Below are 23,389 nucleotides of genomic sequence, written 5' to 3'. Positions count from 1 at the left end.
AATCAGTTTTTATTTGCCATAACTATTTTAAGCCAAATATATTAATGATACCAGGTAATTGTTCTTATTATCAGATATTGCTATAATTTTATTCACAGCAACACTATAAACTATTATTTAGATTTTGTAGAAAAAGTGGAGTTGTACAAATATATAGGATTTATTTGGTTCAATGTTCAAATATGTCCTGAAAGATATTTCAATAATTTTGTAGGAAATTTTCATTTTATTATTTACAATTTATTTATTATAAGGGAAATTTTAAAACATATCAGGAAGAGTGGAAAGAAATAAAGAAGAAAGTTATACAGAAGGTGTTTATAGTGTTGCTGTGAATAAAATTATAGGAATATCTATAATAAGAACAATTACCTGGTATCATTAATATATTTGGCTTAAAATAGTTATCGCAAATAAAAACTGATTCAAATAGAATGGTTTGGTAAAACATACAGGTCTATGTTATATATATAAAACATATATGTATAAGTTATATATAGGATTTATTTGGTTCAATGTGCAAATATGTCCTGAAAGATATTTCAATAATTTTGTAGGAAAATTTCACTTTATTATAAGGGAAATTTTAAAACATATCTGGAAGAGAGAAAAGAAATAAAGAAGAAAGTTATAGAGAAGGTTTTTTCTGATAAACTAAAATGGTTTCTAGAAAACAAAATGAAATCATATTTAAATGTGAAGTTAACTATAACTATAAAAATTAACTTTCCATTTCCATGTATACAAATACTCAAAAATGTGGTTAAGTCTACAGCCATACCACCCTGAATGCCCCTGATCTCATCTAATCGCAGGAGCTAAGCAGGGTCAGGCCTGGTTAGTACTTGGATGGGAGACTGCCTGGGAATACCGGGTGCTGTAGGCTTAAACTAATGTGGTTGAAAAAGGAATATTCTTTGACAATAAAGACTAAGTATTTTCTAGTTACTCTTAACTTAGTATAAAGGATATTCTAATAAAGTAAAAAGAAAATGAGGTAGGTAGCACTGAAGTGGAAATGGGTACCAATAATATGAGAGGAAATTACTAAAGTATGCTATAAATAGAAATTCCAGTTGACATAAAATCATTTCTAGAAAAAATTAAAAACTTTGGAACCAAAGGAGTTTTAAAATTCATGTATCACTTAGAGGGGAGTACAAAACCTTTTATTACTTATTACAAGATTTGAGAGCTTAAAATAAATAATGATCCGAAGGTGATAGCCCAAAGGGCTTAGTCCATGATTTAAGGCATGCCATTCAATACAGATCCCCAATGATTCTTTAGTATTTCTAGAAATGACTTTGAACAAAGAAAGAAAGAATTAATTTTTTATCATTTTTAATTTGCAAAATTTCACCCTCCTGGTTATTGTAAAAATGACACAGAATGATCTCTGAAAGAATATGATACATATGATAACCTATGTATTCTATACACAATTGGTTATCATTTAAATTCTACATATAAGTATGGAGAATATTTCTAAGAGTGACACAAACATATTTAGATGCAAAAAAGTCTTATTTGCTATTTTATGTATATAACACATAACTCACAGATAATGAACTAGATACCTCACTGGCCTCTACAAAAGTCATGAGGCACAATTAGGATGTCCCAATGTTGATAGATCTCAACTTGTCTCATTAAAGGGCATCTCAGTTTTGTAAATTATACCTAACGCAATCTCTGTCTTTGCTGGCATGAAGACAGTTTACGCAGTTAATTGTCTGCCTAGAACAAGCCTGTACTTCAATTTTTATTTCCAATATTACACTGCTTTTAACATTTTAATACCCCACACACAAATAGACAGGAAGATGAAATGATTAAAATATGGAGGTGAGCATCCATATTAGGGTATGTACATATGAAAATAAGGTCAATGTTTCTTTGAAAAATGACAGGTTGCCAGGGAGCTGGGTCAGGAAAGAGAGGAAACTTGTCCCCAGAGAACATTACACTTTTTTAGGCAGATAGCCTACCCAGTGATCTCAATTGACCTCACAATCTTCTTCTATCATGCGTCTTCTTGAAACCGGCAAAGTAATCTCTGTTTTTCAAATGTCTATTTGAATTAGGGAGAAATGGATATAAACATAAGATAGAAAAATAGTACTATTTTAGCTCTTTTAGCTCTGATGGAGAAATATACACAAATAAATCAGCATCATACACCACATCAGTAAAAGGAAAGACAAAAATCACATGATCATATTGATCATTGCAGAGAGAGCATTTGACAAAATCCAACACCCGTTCATGAAGAAAAGCCTCAGCAAAATAGGTGTGGAAGGAACCTTCCTCAATTAGTAATAGTGACCGATTACCGCAGAAGACAGATTAAAATGACATTGAGGAAACAGAACTTCTAAAATCACAGAAAAAGACTTCATCGTAATTTCTACTCCTTAACCTGTGCAGAGACTGAGATCTCTAGTTATAGAGGTCTGATTTGATCATGCAGATCATAGCAGAAATCTTCCATACAACAAAAAACACCAAGGGGGAAGTAAATGAACTTGATAGGAGTCTATAGATAATCCCATGACAATATATTCCAAAGGTGGAGAAACCCTGTATATCTTAGGCCAACGGGATTCCCTTTTCGAATGACCCCAATTTTTATTGTACCTATGCAGGAGGGGAATAAGGGGAGAGGGTGACTGAGAGATAGCATGGAGGTAAGGCATTTGCCTTTCATGCCGAAGATAATCGGTTCGAATTCCGGCATCCCATTTGGTCCCCTGTTCCTGCCAGGAGCAATTTCTGAGCATGGAGCCAGGAGTAACCCCTGAACATTGCCGGGTGTGACCCAAAAGCCACAAACACACACACACACACACATACACACACACACAAAGAGAGACAATAAGCACAAAATAATTTTTTTCCTTCTCTTATCTAGTTTTTGTCAATTTTTTTTGATGTAGATATTTAGTAGTTGTCCACTTTTTATTTAAATATTTACTTTTTCTTTCTTCTTTTCTTCCTTTTTGCGCTCTGTCATTTTTTTTATCTCAAGACCCTGGCAATTATGTGGTGCATATCTTTATTGCTACAGTGCTCACTGGATACCTTATTTGATATTTCCTTTTGAACTGTTGTGGTGTTTCACCTTCTTTTTTCCCTTTCGTCTCTCAAAGAGGATGAGAGCCTCTAGAAGGACTCTGCCCACTGTTGGCATAGTTGATTTTTACCCCCATTTTATTACTTTTCTCTTCCTTGAACGAAACCACATAACTCGAACTATGTAGTCCCGTCTCCCAATTAGAGGGAGAAGTATTGGAGGTATCAAGACCAAACACTTATAAGATCACTAAGTATTAGACTAGACACAGAGGGGCAACTCAATCTAGAAGACCCTGGGGTGAGGGTGGAGGATAGGGGAGGCAGGATGGGAACGGCGGTGGAGGGAGGACAATTCTGTGATGGGAATTCCCCTGATTCAATGTGAACATGTACCTGGAATATTACTGTGAATGATATGTAAGACACTATGATTAAAATAAAAATTATAATAAAAATGTCTCCTTCTGTATTTATCCTTCTGATTTACTTCCCTTAACATAGTATCTTGTAGTTTCATCCATGGTGCTGCAACTTGCATGACGGCACTATTCCTTAAAGCTCTGTAGTATTCCATTGTATATATGTACTACAACTTCATGATCCCCTCATTGGTTGTTAGACATCCAGGTTGATTCCAAGTCTTAGCTATTGTGCTGAATGCTTCAATGAACAGCAGCGTGCATATATTCTTTTGCCCATGCAATTATTGCCCCACCTTATCCAGCAATTGATGGGCCTAACAAGGAGGCAAAGAAGGCCTGCACAGATTCACCCTCTTATCTTGTGTTTGGACACTGAGAACAGCACACCTTTTAAGTCTTCTCTGAAATCCCGCCCTGGATACCAAGGAAGTGAGCACAGGCAGCTGTGCCCAGGTGATAAAGTACTCCCTGACTAAAGTCTGCTCAGCTTCACATACATGAGGCTGCCTTGATTCATAATAAATGAGCAATTTTGTAACCACAGTGTTTACATACTTTAAAAAGAAACATAAATAAAACCCAAATGAAGGTGTGTCCCAGGGGCATAGAGTGGGGTGCAAACCTCTTTGGTATGAGGGTGCAGGGACATTTCAGCAGCCTTCATTCTCTCCACTTTGTGTGCATCCACTTGCTCATCCACTACCATCTCATGTGCTGTTTGGGTGCACCAGGGTTGGGACTACAAAGGGAGGTGGAGCCACCTTGGGTGGGCCCCTGGATCTCTCACTTCCTAACCCTCCTATGCCCCCAAAGTGACTTCTCCTCCATGTGTCCTGAACTCGAACGTCCTCTTCTCCTTGATCATTCTCAGGAGTCCCTGCATGTGAGGGGAAAAGGTGAGGGGCCATGGAAGGAGCATGTGGCCTCGGTCTCCTTTGGGTCTCTTGCAGGTCTTTTGTATTTCCTCTCCGTCTTCTTTGTCCGGAGTCCCCTGTTCAGCCAGTCAAGGGCTGCTTCTGCAGCAGCATCTGAAGGTACAGCTGCTCCTTCTCAGAGCCGAGCTGCAAGGGGAATAAGTAAGGATGCATGTGCCTCTCCTATGGGTGATCTTGTCATATGACTCAGCTGTTTTTCCTCAGAACTTCTATCTGTGGGCATGATATTGAGAGTGAGGACAAGCAAAAGAGGCCTCTAGGCACCAACCTGAACTTGAGGGGTTCCATCGCTGACGGCCAGGCACAAAAAAGGACGGAACTGAGCCTTTATGACCCCTGCAGAAGCTCCTTATTTTGTACCTCAATTCCCCTGACCCCAATTCACACTCCTTCCCTGTAGCCTGCTCCATCCTAGGAAACTCCTCATTTGAAGGCTCCTCAACTCCTAAAGTCAGTGCTATGGGTGAACATTGAGTTCTGATGCTCAGTTCCAGGCCTAGGATTGAGGACTGCCCCCTTTCTTGTTAGCTCATTCCTTGACTCTCAGACCCTCTCACCACAGAGACACTGACCTCTCAGTCTTTGGGTCTGGCCTCTCAGCTCCAGAGCACCAGAAGTGGTCAATGGAGAGCAGTGCTAGATGAGTGGATCAACCTCTTCTCCCCAAATAAAACCCAAATTTAAACCATGTTCTAGTCCATTTACCCACCAGACCATTTTGTCCAAGTGGACTCCCTGTGCAGTTTTGGTTACTGACATGGAGCAGAAGGCACTGGGCATCATGCCTGGGTTGAATCTTTGTCATCATTAGCTTAAGTGGCTTCTTTCATTTTCTTCCATTACTTTGGCCCTGTACAACAGTGAGTCCCCAGCATTGCCCTGTCCACCTGCACAGGCCTGTCCCTAGGGTCCTCGGAGGGTCAGAGCTAACCCTCAGTTTTCCTTACCTGTGCCAAGTGGGGCATATGCTCTTCCTTCTTACTGCTGCTCCCTTGGTACTGCCCCAATTTCTGAGGGCATCACATTGTTCTACAGAGAGAAGGCGCAGGGCTCAGGCAATGGATCTCGGTCCCCAGCTGAGGATGTCTCACCATAGTCTTGCACTTCCCACTCACTCTTAGCTATCACTCCTGCCCCCCAGGATACAGCTGTGTTTTATGTCCTAGTCCAGAGATTATGAAGAGGAAAGAAACAATGCTTCCCATCTCCTTCACAGCTGACAACAGTAGCACCGAAGTGGTCACACAATGGAAGGGCATGGCAGGTGGGCCTCTGTCCACACATCGTCCCCCTATGTTTTGCCTACTGCAAGCATTGTAGGGTACATGTGCATCTAAGCAAATGGGGGTGCAGTCGGGTCCATGGACGCCAGGGCAAAGGTGGGAGTCAAAATGTTCAAATTTATTCGAACTAAAATAGAACTGGAAATTTAAAGAAATGACACAGTAGGTGGGTGTCTGTCCCCACATCACCCCCATATCTTTTGATATGGAGCATCTTAGGGTGGACAAAATTCAAAGCTTATGTGCTTCCTGGGTGTTGGTCTCTAGCAAAACTCGTGTTGGACACATTCATGTGCTCTATGTACTGGTCTCTCTGAATCTTTTAGTGCTTTGACAGTCTCTTCAGACACCAGCAAGCTCTCATGATACGGGGGAGCATTCAGCCTGCCCCTCTTCTCTCTTCTCCCAAGCCTCACCTTTTATTTTTCTTTCCTTTGACCATTTTTCATGGTGCTTCTGTGTAAAATAAAAACGGATGAGCTGTGCAACCGCGCCAGGCACTTTATTTCTAAATCCCATGCAGCCAGGTCTGCAAAAGCAGGGTAGCAGCGAAGAAATAATACCTAGGCAGTCATGAAAGGATAATTCTGGTGACTCAGGCATTTGCCTCACGCTCTCCACCACAGCCAACAAGCCAGAACCCTCGCTCTTCCGGCAAGTCAATCCCAATCTCAAGAGTGGTAAAGTCTTGAGATAAATAAAAGGCCACTGGATATTCACTTTTTTGTATTTATCAATGTAAGAGGTTTAGGGAATAAAGAAGTTTGAGTTGGTACCTTTGTATCACCTTACACTCCTGGGTTATCTAGGGTCATTCTAGAAAATTCCCCACACTAACCCATCGGAAGGAAGCATGAGGAGGTATGGGAAGGAGAGAAAATTTGTGTAAGATGAGTTTTATTTTAAGATGGTCGTCTCTGTCTAACCTCTAGAAAAAGCAATAAAAATTGTACCTGAGTCTCTTTGTACTGTGCACAGCACTGACATTTCCTGGAGATCCAGGTATTCTCCAGAGAGAAAGTCTTTCCATGGGTCCCAGCTCTTGCCCATCCTCTTGCTCCCTCAGTACTGAGTCTGCTCTGCTCTACCTGACACCATTTCTTTGCTCTCTCCTGTGCCTGCTGGGTCTCCCAATGTCCGTTTGTCTTGACCTAGTGTATTCTCTCTGTGGCTAAGAGGTTGAAGGAGAAGAATAGGTGAGGAGATCCTGGGAGGGAAGCAGCCCTTGTTCCCCTCACTGGAAACCTGTGTATCCAAGCTATGTGGATGGATGGATGTGGGCCCATAATCTCCCAAGGCAAACCTTCGTTTTTAGAAATTGTCATACGGGACAGCAAAGGAGGCTGTGTCATAGGGGCACAGAGGGGTGTCTCACAGTCATAGTTGTTCCTTTAGTGACCAAATTGCATGGCAAACACTAATTCGTTGGTGGTGATGGGTCCACCTTTCGCATCACCTCTGTTTTTGCCACAACCTCCAATTTCTCCTGCCCTTTCACATCTCTTGTTGCATGGAGTTCCTCCTTCAAACTAGCAAGCGATGTGAAATGACAGAATTGGGCCTCTCGCACCCTCCTTCCCTTGAAGCCTAGCTCCTAATGCCCCAAAGGTGACATCTCACTTCTCGGGACCCTGACACTCACACTTGCTGGACTCAGTACTGCATTCGGTTGGGCCTCAAACTACTAGTTTGCAAGCTTGATGCCATTTAGGAGTCTCTGAAAGGGAGGGAAGAAAGAGAAGAAGTATGGATGGAGCTGAGGGAGGCACAGGTGCCTAGGTGATAGATCCCCCTCTCTTCCCTCCCCAGGATATGCATCTCTTAGGTCCTTTGTTATTTCTCTACATCTACCTAGTTCTGAGATGGCACCTGTTACAGCTGTTCCTGAAGCTAGTTCCATAGCAAAACATGTTAGAATCTGTTGGGTCTACAGTGCACCTGATGTAACATGAAGAGGCGTTTTTGGAAGGTGATCATATATGACTTCAGTAGGTTGAAATACAAACCCTAACCCTCTACCCTAACTCTACCCCTTTAACCCTAAGGCCTAACACTAACCCATGGCATTTTGGATGTTTCTTACAATTACTCTATCTTAAATCTGTGATTTAATGAAATAACCTAGGAATGAATTTTCTATTTAATGAGTTAAGGCGACTGCTCTCAATACATAATACGTCAGTCACTGATTCTGTTAAATATGAGAGTATATATTCTATTCTATTAATAAAGATTTTTTGACCAAAGTGGATTATATATCATTCACAATAATATTTTAGGTACATATTGACATTGGATCAGGGGAAATTCCACCACCAAAGTTGTCCTCCCTCCACCCTTGTTCCTAGCATGCATCCCATATTCCTCTCCCTTAACCCCGGGGCTGATATGCTTTCCGTCCATTCTATCCTCATTTGTTTTAAAGGGGGAGAAAATATCAACCAGAACTACATAAACATGTGTTTTATTAGTGCACAAACGTAAATACAGAATGACTGAGATGTCAGAACACTTCCCTGGCCACCTTTTAAATACACTATGGACACTGTTTTGGTTGCATGTGTTCTCTTGCTATGCTATTGGGTTACAGTTCGTTAGTCACCTTTTCTTCAAACATACCTGGGCTCTCTCATGTCTGGTAAGAGTTGACTCATGACGGAAAGCTCGTCCACAGTTAGGGCAAACATAAGATTTCTCCCCTGTGTGTGTCCTCTGGTGTATGATGAGAGTTCTTCTCATACTGAAGCCCCGACCACATTCACCGCAAACATGGGGCTTCTCCCCTGTGTGTGTCCTTTGGTGTCTTAAGAGACTTCCTCTTAGACTAAAAGCATGCCCACATTCACAACAAACATGAGGTTTCTCCCCTGTGTGTGTAAACTGGTGTTTTTTGTGCTGTGATAGCTTTGTGAAAACTTTCCCACACTCTCTGCAAATAAAGGGCTGCTTCGCTCCCTGTGTCTTCTGTTGTTCACCGAACCCTCCACCACTTTCTCTGGAACCATTTGGATTCTCCCCTGTGTGTGCCTTCGGTGTCTTCTGAGATGATGTCTCCATTTGTAACAACGTCCACACTCTTGGCAAATATGGGACTTCTCTCCTGAGAAGAGAAAACACAGCAGGGGGTGTTTGCCTTGAGGCTGACCCGAGTGCAATTCCCAACCCCCCATTATGCAACCCCCTCAAGCCCATCAGGAGTAATTCCTAAAGCAAGGGGCTAAAATCAACCCTAGCCATGAAAGAAAAGAAATTCACTTCCTTGGGGATATAAAAAAAAAAACCATAATCATCTAAGTGAAAGTTCAGATTAAAGGAAGATGACAAAGGGGCCTGAGAAGGGCATCCCAAAACGAGACTCTTTATCCACACTGTGAGCACAAACAATGAATGAAGGAATCTCCGGATCGTTTTAAATACCCACAGACAAGGCACCAGAAAGAGCAATGGCAAGAGAACAATGCTGAAGATTATCCTGGGATGCAGTTTCAAGGGAATTGAAAGGGAGCAAGGGAGGTCATGCACCAAGGATTGCCGAGACCCAAGCCCAGGGCTTTATTGTCGCACAAGTCCATGACAATCCACATCAAAAACCACACCCTGAGCCCAGGAGGATCTTCCCACACTCACCGGCAAACAGGCTTGGTGGCAGCCTCTCCAGGTCTCTTCCCTCCAAGCAGGAGTTTAGCGCAGGCTTTACCCCAACATCCCCTGCCACAGAAGAACAATCTTGGGTTAGACAGTGAAGGGGACAGCAATCCATGCCTGAGTGTGGATCCCCAATGAGAACAGCCAAATCGTAGAACAAACGAAGAACAGAATCTCTGCTCTCCATATACATGTTGTTTATTGCAGAGATAAGAATAGGCTAAAAGAAAAGAGTCTAATTCAGGGGGATGAATAATACAGTGGAGGGATGAGGGAGCAATAAGTCAGCTTTACAAATGGCCAATCTTCATTTGACCTCAGCACCCCAGAACTTCTGAGACCCTATGGGAGTGATCAATGAGTGAAAAGCCAAGAATAAACCCAAGCCACCATGCCCACAGGTGCCTTAAAAAGAGGAGGCTGGAGGCTGCTGGTCCTGATCCCTACCATCCTGTGACATTACAGGATTTCTAGTCTGTGTCTGGGTGGAGACAGGGATGGACACTCAGGTCCCTCCCATCAACCCTCCTTTTCCCAAACACAAGGGTGTTAGTGCATTTGCGAAAGGACATTTCCATTTACATCATATATTTCCTGGCTGATTGGATCTGAAACTACTTTTTCCTAGAAAATATACACCCATTTTGAACAATCCAATTAATTTGCTTACAATATTTTTTATTATACTCAGATACCCTCTCTTGTTTAGGGAAATAACCCCTAAAGCAGAAAAAACACCAGTCACTTTTGATGCAGTCTATGAAGTAGATAACTTTCTTTTCTTTTTCTTAATTTTTATTTTGACCCTATTGGCTTACATATCTTTCAGAGTAGTATTTTAGATACAGATTAACATTGAATCAGGGGATATCCCATCCCCTAATTTGTCTTCCCTGTACCCTCGTTCATTTCCTGCAACCCATATCCCATATCCCCACCCTCACGCCCCAGGCTGCTAGAATATGTGGTCCCCTCTGTGTATAGGTTACTACTTAGTGAATATATCACTTTCTTAAACACCCTGAAACTATAGCATGCCAATGCACCAAATGCAAAGAAAATGGGCGAAACTAAAGAAGACACATGCAGTTGGCATTCGGAGAGAAATCCTGGCAAATATCCAAAACCTCCAAAACACCAGAGCCTTATCGATGAGGACCTGAAATCAATACTGACTGAATCCTTCAGCATCAGAAATCAAGGAGTCACTAGCTGGCTAAAGTAAGACATCTATAGATGAACAATTCAATCCATTCAAAGACAAACTCTTTCAGAAGAGGACAGAATACATGCAAATAGAACCCAAGGATATAAAAACACGTGTTTCCAAGCCACAATACCAGATACACACAGCTGGAGAATTGTACAAAGTGGAATAAAAATGCAAGCCAAAAGTAATAAAGAAGTCAAAAAAGAAAGGACAGACAAACAATTGGAAGAAAATGTAAGGTACTTATTGAATAAAGGCGAGAGCAATGCTCTCTGAATGATAGGAGTATCAATGGGAGGGAAAATGTGAAAGAAGAGAAAACAGTGGGGGAGATAACAACAGGGAGATTTCAAGTCTCTGGAAAGAGGATGCTATACAAATCAGAGGAAAATAAGCACCAACGAAACAGACCATAGAGTAATCCAGATGGCAAAACTAAAGGAAAGAAAACAAACAAAAAAAAAACCCACCAACAAAGTGAGAAGTGGACCCTTTAAAGCACTACAGGAGGAAGAACCTTTAGGAGAAAGAAAAGAACATAAGGATCAAACCAGACCTGCTATTTAAAACAACTGAGGTAAAAAGAGAGGAATGATATATTCAAAGTATTAAGTGAAAGAAACTTTCCACATAGAGTCCACTGAGCAAAGTCTCATTTACATGGGAAGGAGGGTCGCAAATATTCTCAGACAAAATAGAACTTGCAATATTCATGATAACAGCCGACTCAAAGAACAATTACATCAACCTCATACCCAATTGCAACGGCAAAAACCCTACCCAAAAGAATGGCACAGGACTCCTTTCTATCAATCGTTTCCTTACATGTCAATGAACTAAAAGCTCCCCCAGCAAAAGGTACAGAGTAGCAGCTCAGATCAGGAAAGAAATCCCAGCCATCTGCTGCCTGCAAGAAACATGCTTGAAAATTCAGGTCAGACATAGATTTAGAAAAAAAGGTGAAAAATAATTATGCAACCTAGTAGAAAACAAACAAAAGTCTGGGAGAGTCATGCTTACATCAGACCAAATTCTTTCAACGTTCATAAAGTAGACAGTCGTGCTTTCATTAAACCTGTTTGCCTTCAACCTTAATAAAGTATTCAGAAACCATGACGGACACCACTGATTGACCAGGGGAAGAAGAGCTCAAGAAGGACTAGCCCTGATCAACATCATGTACCGAACGTTGAGCCAGCAAAATACATAAGTAAGGCTTTTAAACGTTATCTTCGTGGGAGATGTCAGCATGCCATTATCTCCGCTAGACAGATCCACAAATTGGAACACTAGCAAAGACATAAAGCCCTAAATGAGAAACTAGAATAAGTCGGACTGATGGTTCTATACAGAACCTTTCCTCCTCAAAAAGCTGAGTACACTTTCTTCTCATGGGCACATGGAAAGGTTTTCAAGGAGGGACATTTCAGGACTCAACTCTAATATACATAATCTCACAACTATAAAAAGTATACAAAGCACCATATCAGGTCATGATGCCACAGAGATCAAGATTGGTTGTAAAAAGAAGATGTGGAGAAAAATCTAAAGCCTGGAGACTACAACAGGATGCTCAAAAACAGAAGAAGCATAGAGGAAATCAAGGAATAAAAGAGATTCCTTGAGATGAAGAGTAATGATGAAATCTATGGGACACAGCTAATGCAGTACTTAGGGAAAACCCATAGCAATACAGGCCTACACAAGAAAAGAAAAGGACAACATCAACATCCTAACAGGAGACTTTAAATCTCTGGAGAACCAACAGCAAAGGTACCCAAAGCTAAGCAGAAGAAAAGAAACAGTAAAACGAGAAATGAACAATGTAGGATCAATGAAAACAATACAAAGAATTGATGAGACCGGAGCTGTCAGCAATTATTAATTACTTAATTATTAATAAGCCAGATAGCCAAACCATTGGCAAGGCTCACAAAGAAAAAAGGGGAATTATTCAAGTAAGTTGGGTCAGAAAAAAGGGGGAGAGATGACAACAGAACCCCAAGAAATCCAAGATATTTTAAGAGTTGATTACAAATAACTGCATTCATTTAAGCTATAGAGCCTAGAAGACATGGACAGATTTCTGGGGAAAAAAATCTTCCGGTACTTGATTAGGAAGTAAAAAGCCTAAACAGTCCAATCACTAATAATTAAGAAACTCTCGGGACAGAGTGGTGGCGTGGAGCAGTAAGTCATCTGCCTTGGATGGACCGCGGTTGATCCCCCAGAGTCCAAAATGCTCCCCCAAACCGGGAGCGATTTCTGAGCGCATAGTCAGGAGTAACCCCTGAGAGTCACCGAGTTTGCCCCACCCCTCAAAGAAAGAAAAAAATTATTAAAAGAAAAGTATAGAAACTCCCAGGAGGAGTGAGTGAGTAAGAAATGGCTGGATGTGGGGGTTTCCAGGCAGAGTGCTGATTGCTCTACCTGCAGAGTCTCCACCCGGCTGTGCTTCTTCTGAGGAAACTGAGCACCTGAAGGGAGCCCTGTCCTACCCTTCCCTGTCTTTCCTGAATTCTGGAAGCTCTCCTCAGAGCCCTGGGAAGCGAACCCCAAAGAAACTACATTTGGAAGCTGCCCAGCGAGCCAGGGAGTGAGTAAGAAATGGCTGGATGTGGGGGGTTTCCAGGCAGAGTGCTGATTGCTCTACCTGCAGAGTCTCCACCCGGCTGTGCTTCTTCTGAGGAAACTGAGCACCTGAAGGGAGCCCTGTCCTACCCTTCTCTGTCTTTCCGAACTCTGGAAGCTCTCCTCAGAGCCCTGGGAAGCAAACCCCAAAGAAACTACATTCGAAAGCTACCCAGCGAGCCAGTGAGTGAGTAAGAAATGGCTGGATGTGGGGGTTTCCAGGCAGAGTGCTGATTGCTCTACCTGCAGAGTCTCCACCTGGCTGTGCTTCTTCTGAGAAAACTGAGCACCTGAAGGGAGCCCTGTCCTACCCTTCTCTGTCTTTCCGAACTCTGGAAGCTCTCCTCAGAGCCCTGGGAAGCAAACCCCAAAGAAACTACATTCGAAAGCTACCCAGCGAGCCAGTGAGTGAGTAAGAAATGGCTGGATGTGGGGGTTTCCAGGCATAGTGCTGATTGCTCTACCTGCAGAGTCTCCACCCTGCTGTGCTTCTTCTGAGGAAACTGAGTACCTGAAGGGAGCCCTGTCCTACCCTTCTCTGTCTTTCCTGAACTCTGGAAGGTCTCCTCAGAGCCCTGGAAAGCGAACCCCAAAGAAACTACATTTGGAAGCTACCCAGCGAGCCAGAAACTGAGCACCTGAAGGGAGCCCTGTCCTACTCTTCTCTGTCTTTCCTGAACTCTGGAAGCTCTCCTCAGAGCCCTGGGAAGCGAACCCCAAAGAAACTACATTCGGAAGCTACCCAGCGAGCCAGTGACTCTCCTCAGAGTCCTGGGAAGTGAACCCCAAAAATACAGCATTCTGAAGCTGCCCAGCGAGCGAGTGAAAACTACGCCTGACCAGTGGGGCCCGACTGTAAAAAACTGTGAGTGCTGCCTGTGTGTGTCTCTCTGCTATCCTGTTGCGTGAACCTCCTGAGAGTGGGCTGAAAAGAGGCTCCAGAAGGCACTTAGCTCCACTTCGCTACGCAGCCGTGCGCTCTTTCTAAAAAAAGAACACCATCACAAGAAGAAAAAAACCACACTAAGAACTGTGCTGGATCACAGAAGCAAGAATTTCTCTCCAGACTGTCTACTCTGCTGCATGCTCGGGCCTAAGATTTGATCCTGTGTGAGGCTTCATCCACGGAGGACTCCCCTACCTTGGAGGCAAGTCGGCCCATCCAGAAAGGGCGGAGCCAAAGAAGTGTGTTGCCTGCATCATATAACAAATGAATACCACCACAACACGTAGAAAAAACCCACAATACAAGTGTGACAATGGGGAAACAACGCAGGCCAGCATCAGACATAGAGAATGAAGATGACAATTCTGATGACCAGTTAACGACCAACCAACTAATCAATCTCTCAGATAAGGACTTTAGAGTAGCAACATGGAATATGCTCAAAGAACTCAAAGAAACCATGAATAGTGTAGAACAGAACACTAATAAGAATCAAGAAAATATGAAGACAGAAATCACAAAACTCCAAACTGAAATAACATGTCAACTAACAGGCCTGAAAAAATCAGTAAACGAAGTGAATGACAAAATGGATAAGCTCTGGGACAGGGTATCAGAAGCTGAGAATAGACTTGGTGCTGTGGAAGATGAGATACATAACAATTCCATACAACAGGAGAGATTGGAAAAAAACTTAAAGCAAATGAACAGACAATGGAAAAATTAGTCAAAGAATGGGAACAGATGAAAATAGAGGTCTATGATAAGATCAACAGAAACAACTTAAGAATCATTGGAGTCCCAGAGACCCAGGAAGAAAATTTCCAGGAAGAATCAACGGTCAAGAACATCATTAAAGAGAAACTCCCAGAGGTAAGAATATATGTGATCAAATCCTGCATGCTCGAAGAGTACCAACCAAAAGAGACCCAAGAAAAACCACCCCAAGACACATCCTAGTCACAATGACAAATCCCACAGATAGAGACAGAATTCTGAAAACAGCAAGATCAAAAGGGGAAATTACATTCAAGCAAACATCCTTGAGACTTACAGCAGACCTGTCACCAGAAACACTCAATGCCAGAAAGCAGTGATGGGATATTGTGACAATACTGAATGAAATGAATGCTTCACCTAGAATACTGTACCCAGCAAAACTCACTTTCCGGTTTGACGGAAGAATACATGGTTTCACAGACAAAAAACAGCTCAGAAACTTTACAGACTCAAAACCAGTCTTAAGAGAAAAACTGAAAGACCTAATTTAAAACAAGACTAACCAAAAGACACACCAAATTTCGATATAAAGATGGCATTAAATCCCAGGACAATTCTTTCTCTCAACGTCAATGGACTAAATGCACCAGTTAAGAGACACAGAGTGGCTAAATGGATCAAAAAACTCAATCCAACCTTCTGCTGCCTACAAGAAACGCACCTGAATAGTCAGAACAAATATAGACTCAAAATAAAAGGCTGGAGAAAAGTTATCCAAGCAAACAACACCCATAAAAAAGCTGGAGTGGCCATACTAATATCAGATAATGCAAACTTTATACTCAGGAAGGTTGTAAGGGACAAAGATGGACATTTTATATTAATCAAGGGGTATGTAGAGCAGGAAGAAATAACTCTCCTAAACATATATGCATCAAATGAAGGGCCAGCAAAATATTTAAAACAACTGTTGACAAATCTGAAAAACAATATCAGTAACAACACAATAATTATGGGGGACCTCAACACTGCTTTGTCAACACTGGATAGGTCAACCAGACTGAAACCCAACAAGAATATACTAGACCTGAGGAGAGAAATGGAAGAAAGAGGCCTAGTGGATATATATAGGACACTCCATCCCCAGAAACCTGGATACACATTCTTCTCCAATGTACATGGGATATTCTCCAGGATAGACTACATGCTGGCACATAAAACATACCTCCATAAGATCAAGAGGATAGAAATTTTGCAGACTACCTTCGCTGACCACAAGTCTCTGAAATTACTTGTGAACTCCAAAGGGACTCAGAAGAAAAACTTTAACACCTGGAAGTTAAACAGCCTCATGCTCAATAACCAGTGGGTCCAAAATGAAGTCAAGAAGGAAATCAAAAGGTTCCTGGAAACAAATGACAATAAAGACACAAACTATCAGAACTTATGGGACACAGCAAAAGCAGTACTGATAGGAAAATTTATAGCTTTGCAAGCACACATCAGGAAGGAAGAAGGAGCTTACCTGAGTAGCTTAATGACACAGCTAATAGAACTAGAAAGTACTCAACAAAAGGACCCAAAAATAGGAAGACAGAAGGAAATAACAAAGATGAGAGCAGAAATCAACGAAGTGCAAACCCAAAAAACAATCTGAAAGATCAACGAAAGCAGAAGTAGGTTCTTCGAAAAAATAAACAAGTTTGATAGACCACTGGCAAAACTAACAAAGAAAGAGAGAGAGAGAAACTTGATAACTCGTATTAGGAATGAAAAAGGAGAGATCACTACTGATATGACAGAGATTCAAAGGGTAATCCGAAACTACTTTGAAAAACTCTATGCCACTAAAAATGAGAACCTGGAAGAAATGGATAAATTCTTGAACTCTTATAATCTTCCACGGTTGAAGGAAGAGGATGTAGCATATTTAAACACCCTCATCACCATGGATGAAATAAAAATGGTAATCAAAAGTCTGCCCAAAAACAAAAGCCCAGGCCCAGATGGATTCACTAATGAATTCTTTCAAACTTTCTAAGAGGAACTACTACCAATCCTGGCAAGACTCTTTCATGAAATTGAACAAACGGAAACACACCCAAGCAGCTTTTATGAAGCAAACATCACCCTTATACCTAAACCAGACAGAGATGCTACGAAAAAAGAAAATTACAGACCAATATCGCTAATGAATGCAGATGCAAAGATCCTCAACAAAATCCTGGCAAATAGGATTCAATACCTCATTAAGAAGATCATCCACTACGATCAAGTAGGTTTCATCCCAGGAATGCAAGGATGGTTTAACATCCGTAAGTCTATCAACATAATACACAACATCAACAACAAGAAAAATAAAAACCACATGATTATATCAATAGATGCAGAGAAAGCATTTGACAAGGTCCAACACCCATTCTTGATCAAAACTCTCAGCAAGATGGGAATGGAAGGAACCTTTCTCAATATAGTTAAGGCCATCTACCACAAGCCAGTGGCAAATATTATCCTCAATGGAGAAAAACTAAAAGCCTTCCCTCTAAATTCTGGAACAAGACAAGGCTGTCCTCTCTCACCACTCCTATTCAACATAGCACTGGAAGTACTTGCTATAGCGATTAGGCAAGAATAAGATATCAAGAGAATCCAGATAGGAAAGGAAGAAGTCAAGCTCTCACTCTTTGCAGATGACATGATGCTCTACTTAGAAAACCCTAAAGACTCTACCAAAAAGCTTCTAGAAACAATAGACTCTTATAGCAAGGTGGTAGGCTACAAAATTAACACACAAAAATCAATGGCCTTTCTATACACCAATAGTAATAAGGAAGAAATGGCCATAAAGAAAACAACCCCATTCACAAAAGTGCCACACAAACTCAAATATCTTGGAATCAACCTGACTAAAAATGTGAAGGACCTATACAAAGAAAACTATAAAAGTCTGCTCCAAGAAATAAGAGAGGACACGCGGAAATGGAAACACATACCCTGCTCATGGATTGGCAGGATTAACATCATCAAAATGGCAATACTCTCCAAGGCGTTATACAGATTCAACGCTATCCCTCTAAAGATACCTATGACATTCTTCAAAGAAGTGGATCAGGCACTGTTGAAATTTGTTTGGAACAATAAACACCCTAGAATAGCTAAAGCAATCATTGGGAAAAAGAATATGGGAGGAATTACTTTTCCCAACTTTAAACTTTACTACAAAGCAATAGTTATCAAAACAGCATGGTATTGGAATAAGGACAGACCCTCAGATCAGTGGAATAGGCTTGAATACTCAGAAAATGCTCCCCAGACATACAATCACCTAATTTTTGATAAAGGAGCAGGAAATCCTAAATGGAGCAAGGAAAGCCTCTTCAACAAGTGGTGTTGGCACAACTGGCTAGCCACTTGCAAAAAATTGAACTTAGACCCCCAGCTAACATTATGTACAAAGGTAAAATCCAAATGGATTAAAGACCTCGATATCAGACCCCAAACCATAAGATATATAGAACAACACACAGGCAAAACTCTCCAGGACATTGAGACTTCAGGCATCTTCAAGGAGGAAACTGCACTCTCCAAGCAAGTGAAAACAGAGATTAACAGATGGGAATATATTAAGTTGAGAAGCTTCTGCACCTCAAAGGAAATAGTGCCCAGGATACAAGAGCCACCCACTGAGTGGGAGAATCTATTCACCCAATACCCATCAGACAAGGGGCTAATCTCCAAAATATACAAGGCACTGACAGAAATTTACAAGAAAAAAACATCTAATCCCATCAAAAAATGGGGAGAAGAAATGAACAGACACTTTGACAAATAAGAAATACAAATGGCCAAAAGACACATGAAGAAATGCTCCACACCACTAATCATCAGGGAGATGCAAATCAAAGCAACAATGAGATACCACCTCACACCACAGAGAATGGCACACATCACAAAGAATGAGAACAAGCAGTGCTGGCGGGAATGTGGAGAGAAAGGAACCCTTATCCACTGCTGGTGGGAATGCCGTCTAGTTCAACCTTTATGGAAAGCAATATGGAGATTCCTCCAAAAACTGGAAATCGAGCTCCCATACGACCCAGCTATACCACTCCTAGGAATATACCCTAAGAACACAAAAATACTATACAAAAATCCCTTCCTTACACCTATATTCATTTCAGCACTATTTACCATAGCAAGATTCTGGAAACAACCAAGATGCCCTTCAACAGACGAATGGCTAAAGAAACTGTGGTACATATACCCAATGGAATATTATGCAGCTGTCAGGAGAGATGAAGTCATGAAATTTTCCTCTACATGGATGTACACAGAATCTATTATGCTGAGTGAAATAAGTCAGAGAGAGAGAAAAACACAGAATGGTCTCACTCATCTATGGGTTTTAAGAAAAATGAAAGACATTCTTGCAATAATAAATTTCAGACACAAAAGAGAAAAGAGCTGGAAGTTCCAGCTCACCTCAGGAAGCTCACCACAAAGAGTGATGAGTTTAGTTAGAGAAATAACTACATTTTGAACTGCCCTAATATTGAGAATGTATGAGGGAAATGTAGAACCTGTTTAGAGTACAGGCGGGGGTTGGGTGGGGAGGAGGGAGATTTGGGACTTGGGTGATGGGAATGTTGCACTGGTGATGGGTGGTGTTCCTTTTATGACTGAAACCCAAACACAATCATATATGTAATCAAGGTGTATAAATAAAAAAAATAAAAATAAAAGAAACTCCCAGGAGGATGAGGTGAATTTTATCACTCGGAAATGAGTTACTACCATTGATTATCCAAAACACTGATAAGATGAAAATCTTCCCAAATTCCTTCTAAGAAATAAAGTCAGAGAATCGGGGCCAGAAAAGTAGGATAACGGGGGCGCAGATAGCACTGCCATAGAGCATTTGTCTTGCACAAGGCTGACATGAGACAGAACCAGGTTTGATTCCTGGCATCCCATATGGTCCACGGAGCCTGCCAGGAGTGATTTTTGAGCACAGAGCCAGGCGTAATCCGTGACTGCTGCACGTGTGGCCAAAAGCGAGCGAACTAACTAAGTAAATAATGAGTGAATGAATGAATAGAGACTGAAAAAAATATTCCACTATAGAAGCGCTTGACCTTGGAATCAGAATCATATCTCCTATTGAGCCCATATCCCTGCAGATCGTGGCATCTCCCTATTATCCCAGGTTGTAGCCTACAGCAGCAGCCCAGGGCCAGAAGAGCTCTCAGCTACTGCCTGCAGATGTTCGTAGGTCTCCAGCATCACATCTCTATGCAAGTTTCTCTGAGAGAGGTCCAGGGGCATCCAGTCCTCTGGTTTGAAGGTTATAGACAAATCAGGGTAGGTTACCAAACCCTAAACACACAAAGGAGGGATTCAGGACACTCTGATCTTCACCCAGGGCCCTACGGGGGAGATCAAGGTCTCCTTCCCCAACATGGTTTTACATCACCAGGAACTCAACCCTGGACCTTGGCATCCAATACAGTTTCAGACAGGCAGGAACACTTAGTCAGGAGGTCTGAGCAACACCTGCCTAGCCACCCAAATGAACACAAGACAGCAAAAAGGAACAAAAGTGTTGGCACAGGCCATACTGCGTGGCATGCTAGCCTAGGAAGGAGCACGGTTCGATGCCATGGCGTCCCATATGGTCCCCCAAGCCAGGAACGATTTCTGAGAGCACAGCCAGGAGTAAGCCCTGAGCCTCACCAGGTGTGACCCAAAAACCAAAACCAAAAAAACGAAGTGTTGTCAAACTGCATAGACCAGGGCCCCCACCGCACCCATCCTCAGATTCCTTGCTAAAACATCTCTGCCTCCCCCACCATGTCCTGGGCTGGCTGTACTCCTTCCCCCTGTCCTTTTCCTTTTGAGAACCCTCACTGCCCTCTTACCTGGGGACAGGACGTCGGATGGTGAGACTCCATCTTCTCCAGCCCGATGTTTCCTCAAGGTCAAGGTCGACAGCAGAAAGTCCTGGAGAAAAGTCACAGCCATGAGCACCCAAGATGAGCACAGCCCCTGCCCAGCTGCTTCCTTCCTGGCTGGCCTTGCGCACATCTGAACCACCCATTCATTCTAGCGCCTGCCTGCCTCCTTCCTGCACTGGGGACACATGGAAAGCGTGCTGCCCAGCGAAATCGTCCTAATAGCCACAGCACTCCCTAAGGACCATGCTGGGACCTGTGCCTCCCACTGCAGCTCTAGACTGGAATCAACGTTGACAATCAGTAGATCTTTGGGGGACGAGACAGGAGTCCAGAGGGGAGGGCGTTTGGCCTGCAGGCAGCTGAGCCCAGCTGGGATGGAGGACCGATGTGCCCCTGGCTTACTCGTGTGGGCCAACACTCCCTTGCCAAAAGAACTGGTTTGCACAGAACTTCCAACTTTTAACAAACCTCTTTCTTTCCCAACACACCAAAAGTTTTCCTCTGGTCACCCCCACCCCGTCCCTTCATGGAAGAGCCATGGAGAGCGAGAACGGGTGGTGCTCTGCGAATGAACGGCGGAACGGGTGGGCTCTGGGAACGAATGACTCAAGAAGAAATCCACTCTCTGGGGAAAGCAACTTTGACGCCACGGCCGCCATCTTGGGCCGCCTAATGAACGGGGGAGTGGGGAAAGGGTGGGCTCTGGGAACGAATGACCCAAGAAGAAATCCACTCTCTGAGGAAAGCTACCTTGACGCCAGGGCCGCCATCTTGGGCCGCCTACATCTTGCGTCTTGCATCGACTCCTAGTGCAGTGGGCTGCTCTCGCCTTGCACGGTGGGGTTCCCTGGACTGGGGGAGTGAGCACCGAGTGCTTAGCGAATGCCCTGAGCCCACCTGGGGTGGGGAGGCGGAAACCTGTCGAACTACGGGAACCCCCCAGATTCCCAGGCGAGCGAGAGCACCCACCGAGGGCAGAGTCTGGGACAGGCCTGCAGCTCCCCGCCCTGACTCTGGGCGCCCCACCCGCACTCACCTGGCTGAAACCCAGCACACACTCCACTCTGGGGCACTCCAAGCACGGGCAGACGGGTGGAAAGCACCGACAGGCAGGTGGACGAGCAGACGAATCCGTCCACCCAGACGTCGCCCACAGGAAACTGCCGGATGGGAGAGCCAAAATGGCGGCAACGTCACGTGGCAGGACGCCCAACGACTTCCGCCAGGCAGCGTTCTTAAAGGGCCAGGCTCCGCCGAGCCACCGCCCACTTCCTGGCCCCACGGTCCATTTTCCTCCTGGACTTGAGCTAGATGCCAACTCGGTCTATTCCAAGGCCGAAACCGAAGAACCATTTTCAAAGGAACAGTCGCACCCAGCGTTGGGGCTTGGTGAGAGCAGAACTCACTTGGACACCCGGCAAAGGTCACATCCAAATAAGAGAACATACCTTGAGATCAGACCTGAAATTTCACGTAAGGTGTGCAGAATGAAACCTAGGGAATTGTCCGTGATAGTGAGGCTAAAGAAATCTCCGAGGATGAAATCCTACCGACCAAGCAAGTAGAAAGAAAGGCAGATAAACTAATGGGTAGGCAGCAAATCAAAAAGCTTCCACACTCAAAAGAAATGAGGAACAGTAGACATAGATTCCCCATAAAATGGGGCAAACTATTGACCCAACACACATCTTAGGAGGGGTATCTAAGCTATATACATTATATATATATATAAGATATATATAAGATATATATATATATATATATATATATATATATATATACCTAAGATATATATAACTGCAGTCCCAATAGAACTGTGCAGAAGAGATCAATAGAGATGTACCTAAGTATAAATACAGGTGGCCAAAGGCACTTTAAAATGCTCCCCATCATTAATCCGATAAAGAAGCCAATCAAAACGCCAACGTGACATATCCTCACACTGCAGACAATGGCACGCCTCAAGAACAAGAACAGCTAATGCTGACCACGATGCAGGATATAGAGGCTCACGTTCACTCTTGATGGGAATCTCAATTGGTCCAGCACTTTTGGAAAGCCATTTGAGCATTTAAAAATCTAAAAGATGAGCTCCTTCCTATAGGACCCATAAATACTGTTTCTAGTAGATACATGATGCTAAAAAGGATCCAGCACTCTTGTGTTCATTGCCATGCTATTCACAACAGCCAGAATATTAAAGCAACCCAAATACCTGTGAACACGCCAGTGGCTAAAGAAACTGGTACACCTAGACGACAGAATACTATGCAGCTCTTAGGAAAACCGAACTCATGAAATTTGTTTATGCATGGATGGATATGGAGAGTATTGTGCTGAGTGAAATGAGATGCAGGCAGACAGGTAGACAGAATAATCGCATTCGTTTATGGAATATAATAAAAATAGTATATTGATAATTCCCAAAAGGAAAGAAGGAAAGGGAGATGAGTTCCAGGAAGGAGGTAATACTAAAGGCAGTGGAAAAGGACATGGTTTCATTGATGTACGTAAAGAGGCTGCAGAGGTAGTTCTCTGCTACCATGGAATGTTGCCCCTGGAATT

The 23,389-nt window shown here is 42.8% G+C and overlaps 1 pseudogene; it reads left to right on the top strand.

The window, feature by feature from the left end:
* The first annotated feature begins 767 nt into the window (after positions 1-767).
* On the top strand, positions 768-886 carry LOC125999941 (uncharacterized; annotated as a pseudogene).
* The last annotated feature ends 22,503 nt before the right edge of the window (positions 887-23,389 follow it).

This window comes from Suncus etruscus, chromosome X, assembly GCF_024139225.1.
Source record: "Suncus etruscus isolate mSunEtr1 chromosome X, mSunEtr1.pri.cur, whole genome shotgun sequence".
Classification (NCBI taxonomy): domain Eukaryota; kingdom Metazoa; phylum Chordata; class Mammalia; order Eulipotyphla; family Soricidae; genus Suncus; species Suncus etruscus.
The sequence above is the reverse complement of the archived record's forward strand: the minus strand, read 5'-3'. Positions and strand labels throughout refer to the sequence as shown.